Source organism: Hemitrygon akajei, unplaced genomic scaffold (assembly GCF_048418815.1).
Source record: "Hemitrygon akajei unplaced genomic scaffold, sHemAka1.3 Scf000102, whole genome shotgun sequence".
Lineage (NCBI taxonomy): Eukaryota > Metazoa > Chordata > Chondrichthyes > Myliobatiformes > Dasyatidae > Hemitrygon > Hemitrygon akajei.
In genome coordinates this window covers 2,004,312-2,020,643 of record NW_027331988.1, presented here as the reverse complement: position 1 = coordinate 2,020,643, position 16,332 = coordinate 2,004,312, and the positions used below count along the sequence as shown (strand labels likewise).

The window sequence follows — 16,332 nt, the reverse complement described above, 5'->3', positions numbered from 1 at the left end:
GCTAGTATGGCAATACATTGTGGGCCGAACGGCCTTTTCACGTGCTGTATATTTTTAGGCTCTATATCTGTAAATTTCTTCTATATTTTCTTTTCATATGTAAAAACACGTCTTTGCAGCACTAGGCTCTCGTGGCACAATCGGTTAGCGAGTGGTGCTTATATGGCAGTACACGGCGGAGAAATGCCGAGTCTGTGAGTTCGAGCCTCACCTAGAGCGCTTGTGGTTTTTAATGCTTGCAGTGCCCGGGTGACTAAGCGTCTCTCAAGCTGATCATTCCACTAAAATGTTACATTTGATTATGTGCTTCTGAGATAACCTACGTTATTTGTATTTAACTGCGAATCGATGCACCTTTGAGTGTGATCTGCGCAGGAGAGTGTAAGTTTACAAACGTTGCAAGAGATCATCCCTCATGCACTAAAAGGCATGTGCCCGCAGGGCTACAAACAATCTCCCTGTTTGGTTCTTTAGTTCAACACGCGCAGCCTCACTTTCCGTTGTTGAAAGTGTCTGAACAGATGGTTTCTTTGCTGAATTAAGGCAGAATTGTCCCCCACATTCCTGTCTTCTTAGTTCAATTAACCAAATGGTGAAGCAAGGATCTCTACCTTTCCTGAAGCTATGCTTCAGAAACCCTCTAATTACACCTCATCTTGGTTCGTTGTGTTGTCGATTAAACTCAATATTTACTTGCATCGGCGAATTGTTTCAGGCACCTGCGAAAAAAAAGAGATATTAATCGTAGCCTCAATAGGCACAAATGGTATGGAGATGCTGATATCCCTCTCCCCCTCTCTCAACATGAATCTGCATTCGTCTGTACCGAATTATAAAATAATTCTCACATATCCGGAGTTCACCAAGCCGCTGTTAAAGAGACGACAGCTCCGTCGTTTCTGCTGACGTGCTTCCGGCTGGAGAGTGATCACTCCACTGCGACCTCGGAGCTGATCGACTTGCCGCTCCGTTCCTGAAGGCTGTTGTTACCAATATAATTTTCCTTCACAATAGGTTGTTTAATTGGCCGTTGATGTTTTGGTCTGGTTGCGATCCGTCGGAACAGGTTGGACCGTGATCATTAATGAAATATCAGTGTGACGGTGTGTCTGGTGTCAGTGCGGACTCGGTGGGGTGATTAGCCGTGATTCGTTACTGTACAGCTGGCATCATCTCACAAGTAGCCCTGGCTTGTAACGTGTCCTGTTGTATATAAACGTATCGGCACGTGGTTCACTCACTTCCTTCAATTAACTTGTAATCTGAGGTGAAGAGAACGGACGAGGCAGACTGGGTGAGAAACCTTAAAGGCACTGTTAAATTTAGCACGTGAGCCGAGCGCCACCCTGTGGAGACTACTGGAAACTAGAGTACAGAAGGTGTTTTAATTCCTTGCCTATTAATACAACACAGTTTAGTTAACTGTCACATGTCGCGCCTTAACTAACACCCGACAGGAAATTGTTAATGCATATCTCTGTAAATGGCGCATAACCACAGAACCATCGAACATTACAGCACAGAATCAGGCCATTTGACCCTTCTTGGCTGTGCCTAACCATTTTTCTGTCTTGTCCCACTGACCTGCACCTGGCCCATATCCCTCCATGCACCTCGCATCCATGTACCTCTCCAAGGTTTAATTAAATGGTAAAAGTGAGCCCGTATTTATTACTTCATCTGGCAGCTCATTCCACACTCCCACCACTCTTTGTGTGAAGAACAACCCCCCCCCCAATGTTCCCTTTAAACTGTCGCCCTTCACCCTTAACCGGTGTCCTCTGATTTTTTTTCTCCCCTGGCCTCAGTGTAAAAAGCCTGCTTGCATTCACTCTATCTATACCCATCATAATTTTACATACCTCTATCAAGTTTCCCTTCATTCTTCTACACTCAGTAAAATAAAGTCCTAACCTATTTAATGCGTGTTACTGAAAACGGAAAGGAACAGTGGGGAATGTTTTGTACTTATTGCTGTACTTCAGAGCAGGGGGTGCCTCGGGTCATTGCTCAAGAGCGCAAAGCATTGAGCGCTTTTCACGGTTTCTGTGGTGTAGTGGTTATCACATTCGCTTTACACGCGAAAGGTCCCCAGTTCAATCCTGGGCAGAAACATTGTTTGGGCTTCAGTGCTTTAAATGAACTTGAGACTCAACTTTTCAGTTTGTGTTCAAGTTTACTGTCATGGGCATCCAGGTGTAAATATAATGAACATTCGCTTTTCTAGCAGTAGCGCATTGTATTTCAAACCTGGCAAAGGTAAATTAAAGAAAGAAGAATTAATAGAAATTATATATAATTTCCAGGAGAAAATAAACGGATTTAAACCTAAGGAGGTTCGTAGATAACGTACACTGCAACGTACACGGGAGAATTAGCCTTCAAACCTATTGCCATGCATTGTCGCATGAGGATGCATTATGGTTTCAACGGAGCTCACATCTCAAATATTCCCATTCAGACAAACATCAGGAAGAATAAACGTGTGCTGCAAAATTTCAAACTTACTTTAAAATGTTAAATCGCTTTCTTTTTCCTCCTCCTGTATTCCACTCCTTCCTAGTCCCACCATACAAACTCTCTGTTCAAATTCTCCACCGCGGTCTTCTAGGTTCCACCTTTTCCGTCTGCCTCTTCCGCCCCCCCCCCCCCACTCTCTCTCTCTCTCTCTCTCTCTCTCTCTCTCTCTCTCTCTCTCTCTCTCTCTCTCTCTCTCTCTCTCTCTCTCTCTCTCTCTCTCTCTCTCTCACTCTCACTCTTCCCTTCCTCCGCTTGTCTACCTTTCTTGTCCACCTGCTACTCCTGTCGAACATGAGAGCACATTTGCACAGATGGCTGACAGTCCTTTTCTGTCTCATAAAACCTCTACTTTCCACGCTAATGCCGCTCTCTTTCAGAACCGCTGTTTTCTTCCATTCATCTTAATCCAGCCAAGATGGATCAAATGTGATTTTGACTAATTTACCGCTTTGCTAACACGGGTGTTTTAAGGAAAATGCATATATTTGCTCATTTTGGACTTATTTCCACCTCAAACTGTGTTAAACCAGTGCAGTGGGATATTTTTAAAATTTATTTTAGTAATTTCAGGATATGTGGCCACAGCAGCATTTATCTACACACTTCTTCTTCAGCCACCTGGTAGACCAAGGGTTAACTCTTCCTGTAGCTTTGCGGAAAATAATTAGAGTCTTTTCAGGGTAGGCTGCTGACGTCACCGGAGATTATTTTTCTCTCTGTTTAATAAGAGCCCCGTTCACTCGGTTCCCCCTGTTTCAGCGAGAGCAGCCTCCCCTGCCACGGACAGATAACCGGAGCTGCAGTGTCAGGGAGAGTGAGGACGGACTGGCTCGTTCTGTCATGGATCGGAATCCGGGAAGCGCATCCTGGAATATAACGGGAAATGGGAGAAGTGTCTTCTGGATGTTTCCATACATTTCTACAGACTATTGGGTGCCGGTAGATTTTCGAGATACATATGTTCTCGTCGCCATTCAAGTGGTTTTCTTCCCCGTCCTCGCCATTATTGCTCTTCCTGGTGAGTCTCTCTTTAATACGTCACCGCATTTTTCTTATCACGTGTACCTCTCATTATAATAATTAATGATGCTGTCGCACTGCAATGTGTTAATTAAACAAACCTTTTTCCTATGCACTTTGGTGGTTTTCTGTCCTGACGATCTCTGTTCAAGAGAGTATGTGTTGGCAGTGGTGTTGATACAGAGCAGGTTTACGAGAATGGTCCAGCGATTAAACGATCTCACGTATGAGGCGCGTTTGATGGCCCTGTGCCCGTATTTGCGTAATTTAAGCGGTTGTTAACTGAGACATTAACGTTTATGTAGAGAAGGTAAGAAGACAGTTTTAGAAGGGAAACACGTCAATCATGATTTAAGTAGCTTATGGTCCTGTGGCGTGGTCAGGCTGGCTTAGTTAATGCTCCTGATGTAATGGTTAAATTTCTGAGGAGTAAACTTACTGACAGTCGCTCAGCACAGCAGCCTACCACCGAGACGTTGAACCATTGCATATTAAAATATATCTCCGCTTTCCATTCACTTTCTGCTCGCCGCGAGAATGTCTGCGATGTATCAAGATTTTGTTTCCCCTCACTTGAGGGTCAGTTGCAAATAAACTGGGTTCCAACCCCTAGTCTTTCCGTGGTTAATCGGTCTGATCGGTCATCTGCAGTCCAGGAGTTCCGTAAACTTAACCAGGTCACTCCGCTGTCAGGACCTTCGGCCGTGCCGACCACATTATCGAAGTGTCTTTCGCATTTTGGCTCCTATCTCGCCCCATAGGCTTGCGAGAGTTCCATAGAAAACGTCGTTCGTTCTTCACGTTTCCACATTGGCTGTCGTTCAGCAGTGACATTACGTTCTCTAAATTTGAACGTTTATGTTAATGGCTCCACTTCCACGCGTTTTGCGTTCGCCAGCTCTGTGTCCACAGTTCTTTTGTTATCGTTTCAGTTGGCAGCGTGAGGCTGCCGCAGAATTGTGTTGGATAAATCGTCTAATTATCTGCCTTCCAGCAGAAAGAATGACGTTAGTGTGACGACCCCTCCTCCGTTTCTCTCTGATCATCTCCAACAACATCGGTCGGATTAGAAAGTTAATAAATTCGTTGATACCTTTCCAACTTCCATGTGCTGACCGAGGTGCCGCTGAAGCAAAGGAAGCATTGTCTCTGGAATATAATCACTGGTTGCATCTTCTGAGTCTGGCCACCCTCCTGCCCACTGTGTTCATAAAATGCATTTTCCGATTGGGACCCAAAAATTGTAAAATGCAATGATCTTTAATATATATTTTCACGCCAGCTGCATTTGACCGTGTGTAAAGCCTAAGGAACATATTTCTGAAAACATGACTTTTGTTCCCACTGAAAACATGATAGACCACTGTAATGACGTATTGTTCTGGTGACAAATGAACGTCATTGTTGCTGGGAAAAAAAAGGCATTTTCGAGACATTAATGACTGGCATAGGATGGTAAAGACAAGAGTACAAGGAGGAGCTGGTGAGACTCGCGGCACGATTTCAAGGTAATACTCCCTCAATATTGGCAAACAGGAAGAGAGGTGCATAAATAAGGCTTTGGACTACAACTCCATCTGCAAATTCAGTCGCCCTGGCTAAGGATCAGGGGCGGGAATCTGCGCCTCATCCAGAGATGATGGGTGTCAAGGATTATTATTTCACGACAGTTGAGATTCCGCGGAGCATCATTCAGATCTTTTTCCCTCAGCATGTACGGAATTTCACAACCATCGGCCATCGTTATCTGTGTTCTTCGCTTTCCGTTTCGTTGCTGATATTCCATCGAACAGATTGCAGTAAGATTACACTACTTTGCAAACCGGTTCAATTTTATCCAACTGGTAATCGCTACGATTACATTATTCCGTCAGGCACACTCATCTCAATAATTGACACACATTGCACTCGTTTTAAGAGAGCTCTTCCTGTTGTATTGACACTGATGGTTTATTCTGCTTCGCAGTGAACATGGTGACCATATTCATCCTGTCTCGGGGAAAGTGTGGCCTCTCCAGAGTTGTCACGTGCTATCTGGTTGCCATGGCAGCGGCGGATCTTCTGGTTCTTATCGTGGACCTGATATTGAGCAAGATTCCACTTACGTACATGCAGCACTCCGTTTTCATCCGCTCAATGCCCAAGGGGTGTAATATCCACGCTGCTCTGATTTACACCGCAACCGACTGTTCGGTCTGGTTCACCGTCACGTTCACCTTGGATCGGTTTGTCGCCATTTGTTGCCAAAAGATGAAAACAAAATATTGCACGCGGAAAACCGCGGCCGTGGTTTTGGGGACTGTGACTGTGATCAGCAATTTAAAGAATATTTACTGGTATTTTCGACTGTCAGAGGAATACACATGGATAATTGCTCCATTCATTTGTCAACAGAGGTATCATTATTCCAAATTCACGAATCAAATTGACCTATTTTATTCCTTCCTCACCCCTGTACTCCCATTTGTGCTGATTCTGCTGACGAACGGCCTCACTGTCAGGCACGTCTTAGTCACCAGCAGACTCAGAGTTCCCGGTAACGGACAGAGCGCCAGAGACCCGGAGATGGAGAAACGCAGGAAATCCCTCGTTTTATTGCTGATGGTCTCGGGTAATTTCATCCTGCTGTGGGCACCTTTCAGTGTGTTCTCTGCGTGGAATCGGCTGAATTATCTTCCCATACGTTTGCTTCCGCCAGATTCCCTTCGAGAGCTGGGCATCATTCTGCAGCTTCTGAGCTGTTGTACGAACACGGCCCTTTACGCCGTTACACAGACCAAGTTCAGGCAGCAACTAAAGAATGTGGTAAAATCTCCGCTTGCCCTCATTGTTCAGAAAAACTCGTGACTTAGCGGCGTCGCCCGTCCGGATACCACTATATATTGCGGGCACATTCTGTCCCTCTTGGCCCGGTGATATCCTTATTCCTGTCACACCTCACAAGCGGAAATTGCATAGACAAGCCCCTTATGCTTATGCCACTTATGCTGCTGCGATTCCATTGACAACTGAGTTGGTGCCTCTTCCTGCAGCCACGCTGAGCTCGTCAGTCTCATCTACCCGGCCTACAACTTGCCACACCGCCCTCAGATCAGGTTGTAACCGTTCTGACACCAATCCTGTCTCTCGATCTCTCTGTTCCCAACTCCAGGGAGAGATTATCTACCGACATCCTTTACAAAGCCATGCTACTGACTCCAACAGTTATCCTGACGATACTTTCTGCCAAACGGACACTCGCAAAAGTGCTATTCCATTCTATCATTTCCATTGATGAGAATTACATCTCCAGACATTTTACGGTCAATGGAGATTCCCTTCCGCCACGATCGATGCTGCTGTCACCATTCTCTGACGCATTTCCCCCAGGTACCATCACTCCATCCCACCCAGATTAATAAAAAAGGATTGGGTCTCCTTGTCATCAGGTAACACACCACGAGCCTCCGCATGCAAGATATTTTACCGTAACTTCCCCCATCTCCATAGTCACTCTACCACCAGGCACGACTTTCCCTCCCCCATCTCCGGTTTCTGCTGATCGTCCTCTGCGCGACTCCATTGACTACCAGCGGTTCGCACAAGTCTCCCTTATTCCTGTAACCGTACTGCAGACATTATTTCCAGCAGGTACTGGTTATTCCTGGACAACGGAGATCACACTGGCGAAAAAATGCATTTCCAGTGTCCGCTGTATTGCAAGAAATAAAATGCTGATATTCCATCCAGCTACAATCGTCAAAAACCCATTGTCATCAATGATGTCATTTACAATCCCTGTTGCCGCGGACAGAATTGTCCTGAAAGTTATTATGAGCAAGATATTATCGAGTTTGGAGGAGAGATATTTTTGAACAAGGGCCCCATCGAGTGCCCACACGGACAGAGGGAGATAGGAACATTATTTGTTGTTATTCTGATCTCAATAATATCGGGAATAGGCCAAAATGTTCACAGAAAAAGCTCGCTGTTTTATTTTTAAGTATCACATGGTATCGTGTTTATACTTGGAGGGATCTGATGTGACCGTGTCTTTTCCCGATACATAAATAGTTCTACTAGTGGTGACATTTTCACACATGAATCAAACTGCTTATCCTGTCAATCTCAAACATAACGATAATACCTGAATACGAACACGTCCGTCAGCTAAACCATACTACTAAACATGAATCGCAGATATCTGTGGCAGTAAGGACAGTGGTCATCCAGACCCAACTCAGATTAGATTCGAATAAATGTGTTGAACTGGCAATTGTCGCTGAACGGATAACAGGTACAGTGCCTGTAAACATATTCACATCCCGCGCCCACCCACCCCTCCTTCACTTTGAAGACCCTTGTAGCCATAGGCACGCGCATGGATCCCGGCTATTCCTGCCTTTTTATTGGCTACGTGGAACGGTCCGTGTTCCAAGCCGACAGCGGTGTCACTGCCCGAAATCTCCCGCGGGACACTGACGACAGCATTGCTGCTGCTTCCTGGGCGCTGCTCGTTGATTTCATCAACCAGCTCCAATTTCCAATACGCCTTTAGTTTTACCTGATCCATTTCCAATCTCTCTTTCTCTGTCTTCTGAGCCAGCTTATCTACTGTCGTACATCATAAGTCCATCGACTCACACAATTACCTGAACTATACTTCTTCCCATAGAACCATTGAACCATAGAACACTACAGCACAGTACAGGCCCTTCAGCCCTCTATGTTGTGCCGACCCATGTAATCCTTTAAAAAAGTACTAAACACACACCACCCCATAACCCTCCATTTTTTTTCATCCATGTGCCTGTCCAAGAGGCTCTTAAATACACTTAATGTTTTAGCCTCCACCACCATCCCTGGCAAGTCATTCCAGGCACTCACAACCCTTCGTGTAAAAAACTTACCCCTGATTTCTCCCCTAAACTTCCCTCCCTTAATTTTGAACATATGCCATCCGGTGTTTGCTATTGGTGCCCTGGGAAACAGGTACTGACTATTCACCCTATCTATGCCTCTCATAATCTTGTAGGTCTCTATCAAGTCCCCTCTCATTCTTCTACACTCCAACGAGAAAAGTCCCAGCTCTGATAAACTTGCTTCATATGACTTGTTCTCCAAACCAGGCAACGTCCTGGTAAATCTCCATAGCTTCCACATGCTTCCTATAATGAGGTGAGCAGAATTGAACACAATACTCTAAGTGCGAACTCGCCAGAGATTTGTAGAGTTGTAACATGGCCTCTCTACTCTTGAACTCAATCCCCTTGTTAATGAAGCCTAGCATCCTATAGGCCTTCTTAACTACCCTATCAACCTGTGCAGCGACCTTGAGGGATGTATGGATTTGAACCCCAAGGTCCCTTTGTTCATCCACACTCATAAGTAACTGACCATTAACTCTGTATTCAGTCCTCTGGTTTGCGCTTCCAAACCGCATCACCTCACACTTGTCCGGATTGAACTCCATCTGCCATTTTCCTGCCCAACTCTGCAGCTTGTCTATATCCTCTTGTAAGCTTCTACAACCTACAGCTCCATCCACAACTCCTCCAATCTGCGTGTCATCCGAAAACTTACTCACACATCCTTCCGCCTCTGCATCCAGGTCATTTATAAAAATCACAAAAGGCGGGGTCCCAGGACGGATTCCTGCGGCACTCCCGTAGTCACCGACCTCCAGGCAGAATACTTTCCTTCTGTAACACTTACCCAACAGGCCGGTATATGTCTAGGGGAAAAGGAGATCCAGCCACTCACCAACTTCACCTCCCGTACACGCAGGTGCTGTGAGAATCAAGTTTATGCCTCCCGTAAACACACAGTATCAAACTCACACCAGATACCTTTATGGAATACACTTTAAAGATTTTACTAAAACTAAAAGACTACTATGCAATACAGTATATGTGATGGAAAAGAAAATAAAGTAAAAGGCGCCAACTTATCAAAGTTCAGTCAGTTTAGTGCACATCGTAGGAGCTCAACCATCGAACCATTCGACCCCTCGTCACTTTCCTCCGACCTCCACGTCCTCGCACCTGGGACCACCCCCGGTGGTCGACCGAGCAGTGCAGCGCACGTCCACCTTCCTCGGGGTCTTCTTCCCGACAAACCCGCGAAAACCCCCAAGCTCCCAGCCCCACAAGCCAAAATAACAGTCCCCATTGGTTAAAAAATGAATACAATCCCCATATCAGCAAGTCCAAATCCAAATAACTGCGAGAGAAAACACTTATCAGACATAAAAGCATTCCTACTCTAGAAAACCAAAGAAGCCATTTTAATTAACATACCCTGTACATTGTACACTTCTACAACTACCCTCTTCTTTCTGCCTTTAAGCCAATTTTTTATCCAAACAGCTAAGGTTCCACATCCCAATGCCTCTTGACTTTCTGGATGAGTCTCTCAATAGGGACCTTGTTAAATGCTTTGCTAAAGTCCATGTAGACCACATCCACTGCCCTACCCTCATCAATTTCTTTTGTTACCGCTTCAAAAAAATCAATCAGGCTCCTGAGGCACGATCTTCCCTTCACAAAGTAATGTTGACTATCCAGGAGTAGAATGTACTTCGCCAAATGCTCGTAGATCCTATCCTTAAGGATCCTTTCCAGTAGTTTGCATACCACCGACGTAAGACTCATCGGTCTATAGTTCACAAGTTTCTCCCTATTGCCTTCTTTAAACAAGGGAACTACATTTGCCATTCTCCAGCCCTCCGGCACTTCCCCTGCAGCCAAAGAGGATTCAAAGGTCATAGCTAATGCTCCTGCGATCTCTTCTCTCAATTCCCAGAACAACCTGGGGTGTATCATATCCGGCCCTGGGGATTTATCAGTCTTAAGCACTTCTTCTTCCTTAATCTCCACATTGTCAAGTGCACAGGCCCTCTCAACTTCGACCTCATCCTGATCAAGATCCTTTTCACTTGTGAATACTGAAGCAAAGTATTAATTTAGGACCTCCCCTAACTCCTCTGCCTTCAGGCACATGTTGCCCTCTTTATACTTTAGCGGTCCAACCTTCGTTCTCGTCATCCTCCTATTCTTCACATACGCATAGAACGCCTTGGGGTTCTCCTTAATACTACAGGCCAAGGCCTTCTCATGCCGCCCTCGAGCTCACCTAAGTCCTTTCTTTAGTTCCTTCCTGGCTACACTATATTTCTCATAAGCTCCTCCTACTTCCTGCTTCTTATATCTAATATATGCTTCCTTTTTCCTCTTGAAGTGTTGCCTCACATGCCTTGTCAGCCACGGTTCCCTCTTCCTATCATTTTTTCCTTGCCTCAGTGGGACAAACCTATCCTGAACCCAGCTCAAGTGATCCATAAACTTTTCCCACATTACTTCTGTGCTTTCCCCTTTGAACATTTGTTTCCAATTTACTGTTGCTAGTTCCTGCCTCATCCCTTCAAAGTTAGCCTTTCCCAGTTAAGCACTTTACCATTTAGTCTGATTTTATTTCTTTTTCATAGCTAGGCTGAAGCTAAGGGAGTTGTGGTCACTCTCAGCAAAATGCTCCCCCATCAAGTGTCTGTCACCTGACCAGGTTCATTCCCCAGAACTAGATCCAGTATAGCCTCTCCTCCCGTCGACCGGTCCACATACTGTGTCACGAATCCTTCTTTAACACACCTGACAAATTCAGCCCCATCTATCCCACTTGCACTCAGTAGGTGCCAGTCAATATAAGGGAAGTTGAAGTCACCCATAACTACTGCCCTGTATTTCCAGCATCATTCTAAAATAAGCCTGCTTATCTGCTCCTCGGTGTCTCGAGGACTATTTGGGGGCCTACAGACTACTCCCAGCACCATGATTGAACCCTTCCTCTTTCTGTCTTCCACCCACACCGACTCAGTCGACACTCCCTCTGCAGCGGTCTCCCTTTCTATAGACGTGATAATATCCCTGACCTGCAATGCCACTCTTCCAACCCCACTTTTCTACCTCCCATCCTATTCCTTTTAAAACACCTGAACCCCGGGACCTGCATCATCCAATCCTGCCCTTCCTTCAACCAAATTTCGGTAACAACCAGAACATCATAGATCCACATCCTAATCCATGCTCTAAGTTCATCCTCCTTGTTCCTAATACTCCTAGCATTGAAATAGACACATTTCAACCCCTTTAACTGGCTACAATTATGTTCTGTCCCCTTCCTCATCAACCCAGAACTCGTAGCATCATGCCCTTGTCCTTCTACCATAATCCCTGCACTCACATTCTGATTCCCACCCCTCCCCCTGCCAAACTAGTTTCAAGCCTCCCCAACAGCTCTATCAAACTTGCCCGTCAGGACATTGGTCTCCCTGGGATTCAAGTGCAACCCGCCCGTTTTGTGTAGGTCACAACCGCCCCAAAAGAGGTCCCCATGATCCAGAACTCTGAATCCCTGCCTCCTGCTCCAATCCCTCAGCCACGCAGTTATCCTCCACCTCATTCTATTCCTATTCTCACTGTCGCGTGGAACAGGCGGTAATCCCGAGATTACTACCTTTGACGTCCTGCTTTTCAACTTCTTTCCGAACTCCCTGTAGTCTTCTTTCAGGACCTCTTCCCTTTTCCTACCTATGTCATTGGTACCAATATGTTCCACGACCTCTTGGTGTTCTCCCTCGCACCGCAGGATATCTTGGACGCGATCAGAAACATCCCGGACCCTGGCACCTGGGAGGCAAACTGCCTTCCGAGTTCCTTTCCTGTGTCCACAGAATCGCCTGTCTGAACTCCTGACTATAGAGTCCCCTATTACTACTGCCTTCCTGCCTTCCTCTTCCTTTCCCTCTCCTTCTGAGCCACAGGGCCGGTCGGCATAACTGTCTGTGTGCTTGTATCAATCTATCAATCAATCAATCTATCTATCTATCTATCTATCTATCTATCTATCTATCTATCTATCTATCTATCTATCTATCTATCTATCTATCTGTCTGTCTATCTACTCGTCTGTCTTGCTGCCTGACGTCTGCTGTCTGTTTTTGTCTCGTTGTGCTGTATCAGAAATTGCGAATTTGATGGTGCGGAATTGACAAGGCGATTATCAATGAGAAGCACTGTGGAGTTTGAGAAATGATTACTTTCTCAGTATGACTGGACAGATTTACAAAGGCTGACTGAATGTCACGATCCAATAGTTAGCGGTTCGGTAACTAGCTGTCTCTCACTTGGTGCCCCAGATTTAGCGGCATTGGTGATATATTATTGGAGGGACCTCAAGTGCGAAAGGTAAGTGAACGTTCACATGATCTGGCTGAGAAAATGTAGCATTGCGAGCGGATAATCAACTAAAAAGAAAGTTACAATTTTCAGCCATAATGTGGAGTCTGGACACACAGAGTAACAACGTACAAGGAAAAATTCCGGAGAGGATGAAGATTAACATCAAGTAATCTGTTCCCAACCAGGGAAGAGTTCCAGCGTTATTATTCCAACATATCAAAGGATGCCTATCATTGACCCCTCTGGCACCAGGCTCAGAAATTGTGCCTTAATCATCTCGTTTAGTTCCCAATCATTCCCAGGTTCCACTACCTACAAACACCTGCTTTCCATCAGCAAAAGCAGTGTAAAAACCCTGTGACCACAACTAGGAGCTGCCAGTTTGTTAGTCGACTTGTGTACGAGTAGCCTCGTTCCTTGGTTCTTAGGACTATCAGTTCTAAGTCTAGCATCGTTCTTGAATTCTCTACTAAAACCAAGACTCCGGGTAAACACTCCCTTGGCAGCCATTCCACGCTTGCTACGACTGTAACGCCTCCCGACTCGGCCTCCGCGCCCGTGTTCGGCACCTGGGTTCGTTCCACCGCCACGTCCTTGCGACACTGCCATCCAAGTCTCGACACTGCTCTCCGCTGGAGAATGGTGAGATGCCGCTGTTCCTTTAATAATCAGACTGCAAGTGTCGCCTGCCACCTTCGCTCATGGAAAGTGTCTGAACAGATGGTTTTCTTTGCTGAATTAAGGCAGAATTGTCCCCCACATTCCTGTCTTCTTAGTTCAATTAACCAAATGGTGAAGCAAAGATCTCTACCTTTCCTGAAACTATGCTTCAGAAACCCTCTAATTACAGCTCATCCTGGTTCGTTGTGATGTCGATAAAACTCAATATTTACTTGCATTGGCGAATTGTTTCAGGCACCTGCGAAAAAAAAGAGATATTAATCGTACCCTCAATAGGCACAAATGGTATGGAGATGCTGATATCTCTCTCCCCCTCTCTCAGCATGAATCTGCATTCGTCTGTACCGAATTATAAAATAATTCTCACATATTCGGAGTTCACCAAGCCTCTGTTAAAGAGACGACAGCTCCATCGTTTCTGCTGACGTCCTTCCGGCTGGAGAGTGATCACTCCACTGCGACCTCCGAGCTGATCGACTTGCCGCTCCGTTCCTGAAGGCTGTTGTTACCGATATAATTTTCCTTCACAATAGGTTGTTTAATTGGCCGTTGATGTTTTGGTCTGGTTGCGATCCGACGGAACAGATTGGACCGTGATCATTAATGAAATATCCGTGTGACGGTGTGTCTGGTGTCAGTGCGGACCCGGTGGGGTGATTAGCCGTGATTCGTTACTATACAGCTGGCATCATCTCACAAGTAACCCTGGCTTGTAACGCGTCCTGTTGTATATAAACGTATCGGCACGTGGTTCACTCACTTCCATCAATTAACTTGTAATCTGAGGTGAAGAGAACGGACGAGGCAGACAGGGTGAGAAAGCTTAAAGGCACTGTTAAATTTAGCACGTGAGCCCGAGCGCCCACCCTGTGGAGACTACTGGAAGCTAGAGTACAGAAGGTGTTTTAATTCCTTGCCTATTAATACCACACAGTTCAGTTGACTGCCACATGTCGCGCCTTAACCAACACCCGACAGGAAACTGTTAATGCATATCTCTGTAAATGGCGCATAAGCATTGAACCATCGAACATTACAGCACAGAATCAGGCCTTTTGATCCTTCTTGGCTGTGCCTAACCATTTTTCTGCCTTGTCCCACTGACCTTCACCTGGCCCATATCCCTCCATACACCTCGCATCCATGTACATGTCCAAGGTTTAATTAGATGTTAAAAGTGAGCCCGTATTTATTACTTCATCTGGCAGCTCATTTCACACTCCCACCACTCTTTGTGTGAAGAACCCCCCCCCCAATGTTCCCTTTAAACTGTCGCCCTTCACCCTTAACCGGTGTCCTCTGATTTTTTTTCTCCCCTGGCCTCAGTGTAAAAAGCCTGCTTGCATTCACTCTTTCTATACCCATCATAATTTTACATACATCTATCAAGTCTCTCTTCATTCTTCTACACTCAATAAAATAAAGTCCTAACCTATTTAATACGTGTTACTGAAAACAGGAAGGAAGGATGGGCAATGTTTTGTACTTATTGCTGTACTTCAGAGCAGGGTGGGGGGAGGGGGTGCCTCGGGTCATTGCTCAAGAGCGCAAAGCATTGAGCGCTTTGCACGGTTTCTGTGGTGTAGTGGTTATCACGTTCGCTTTACACGCGAAAGGTCCCCAGTTCAATCCCGGGCAGAAACATTGTTTGGGCTTCGGTGCTTCAAATGAACTTGAGACTCAACTTTTCAGTTTGTGTTCAAGTTTACTGTCATGGGCATCCAGGTGTAAATATAATGAACATTCGCTTTTCCAGCAGTAGCGCATTGTATTTCAAACCTGGCAAAGGTAAATTAAAGAAAGAATAATTAATAGAAATTATATATAATTTACAGGAGAACATAAACGGATTTCAGCCTAAGGAGGTTCGTGGATAACGTACACTGCGTAACGGGAGAATCAGCCTTCAACCCTATTGTCATGTATTGTCGCATGAGGATGCATTGTGGTTTCAACGGAGCTCGCATCTCAAATGTTCCCATTCAGACAAACATCAGGAAGAATAAACGTGTGCTGCAAAATTTCAAACCTACTTTAAAATGTTAAATCGCTTTCTTTTTCCTCCTCCTGTATTCCACTCCTTCCTAGTCCCACCATACAGACTCTCTGTTCAAATTCTCCACCGCGGTCTTCTAGGTTCCACCTTTTCCGACTGCCTCTTCCGCCCCCCCCCCCACTCTCTCTCTCTCTCTCTCTCTCTCTCTCTCTCTCTCTCTCTCTCTCTCTCCTCCTCTCTCTCTCTCTCTCTCTCTCTCTCTCTCTCTCTCTCTCTCTCTCTCTCTCTCTCTCTCTCTCTCTCTCTCTCTCTCTCTCTCTCTCTCTCTCTCTCTCTCACTCTCACTCTTCCCTTCCTCCGCTTGTCTACCTTTCTTGTCCACCTGCTACTCCTGTCGAACATGAGAGCACATTTGCACAGATGGCTGACAGTCCTTTTCTGTCTCATAAAACCTCTACTTTCCACGCTAATGGCGCTCTCTTTCAGAACCGCTGTTTTCTTCCATTCATCTTACAGCAGCCAAGATGGATCAAATGTGATTTTGACTAATTTACCGCTTTGCTAACCCGGGTGTTTTAAGGAAAATGCATATATTTGCTCATTTTGGACTTATTTCCACTTCAAACTCTGTTAAAACCAGTGCAGTGGGATATTTTTAAAATTTATTTTAGTAATTTCAGGATATGTGGCCACAGCAGCATTTATCTACACACTTCTTCCTCAGCCACCTGGTAGACCAAGGGTTAACTCTTCCTGTAACTTTGCGGAAAATAATTACAGTCTTTTCAGGGTAGGCTGCTGACGTCACCGGAGATTATTTTTCTCTCTGTTTAATAAGAGCCCCGTTCACTCGGTTCCCCCAGTTTCAGCGAGAGCAGCCTCCCCTGCCACGGACAGATA

At 45.5% G+C, this 16,332-nt stretch overlaps 2 non-coding genes across 2 annotated transcripts; both read left to right on the top strand.

Annotated features, from left to right (window-relative positions):
- The first annotated feature begins 2,042 nt into the window (after positions 1–2,042).
- trnav-uac (transfer RNA valine (anticodon UAC)) lies at positions 2,043–2,115 on the top strand. Its single transcript has one exon. It is a non-coding gene; the product is annotated as a tRNA-Val (tRNA).
- A 12,892-nt stretch (positions 2,116–15,007) lies between these two features.
- On the top strand, positions 15,008–15,080 carry trnav-uac (transfer RNA valine (anticodon UAC)). The gene has a single exon. It is a non-coding gene; the product is annotated as a tRNA-Val (tRNA).
- Positions 15,081–16,332: the final 1,252 nt, after the last annotated feature.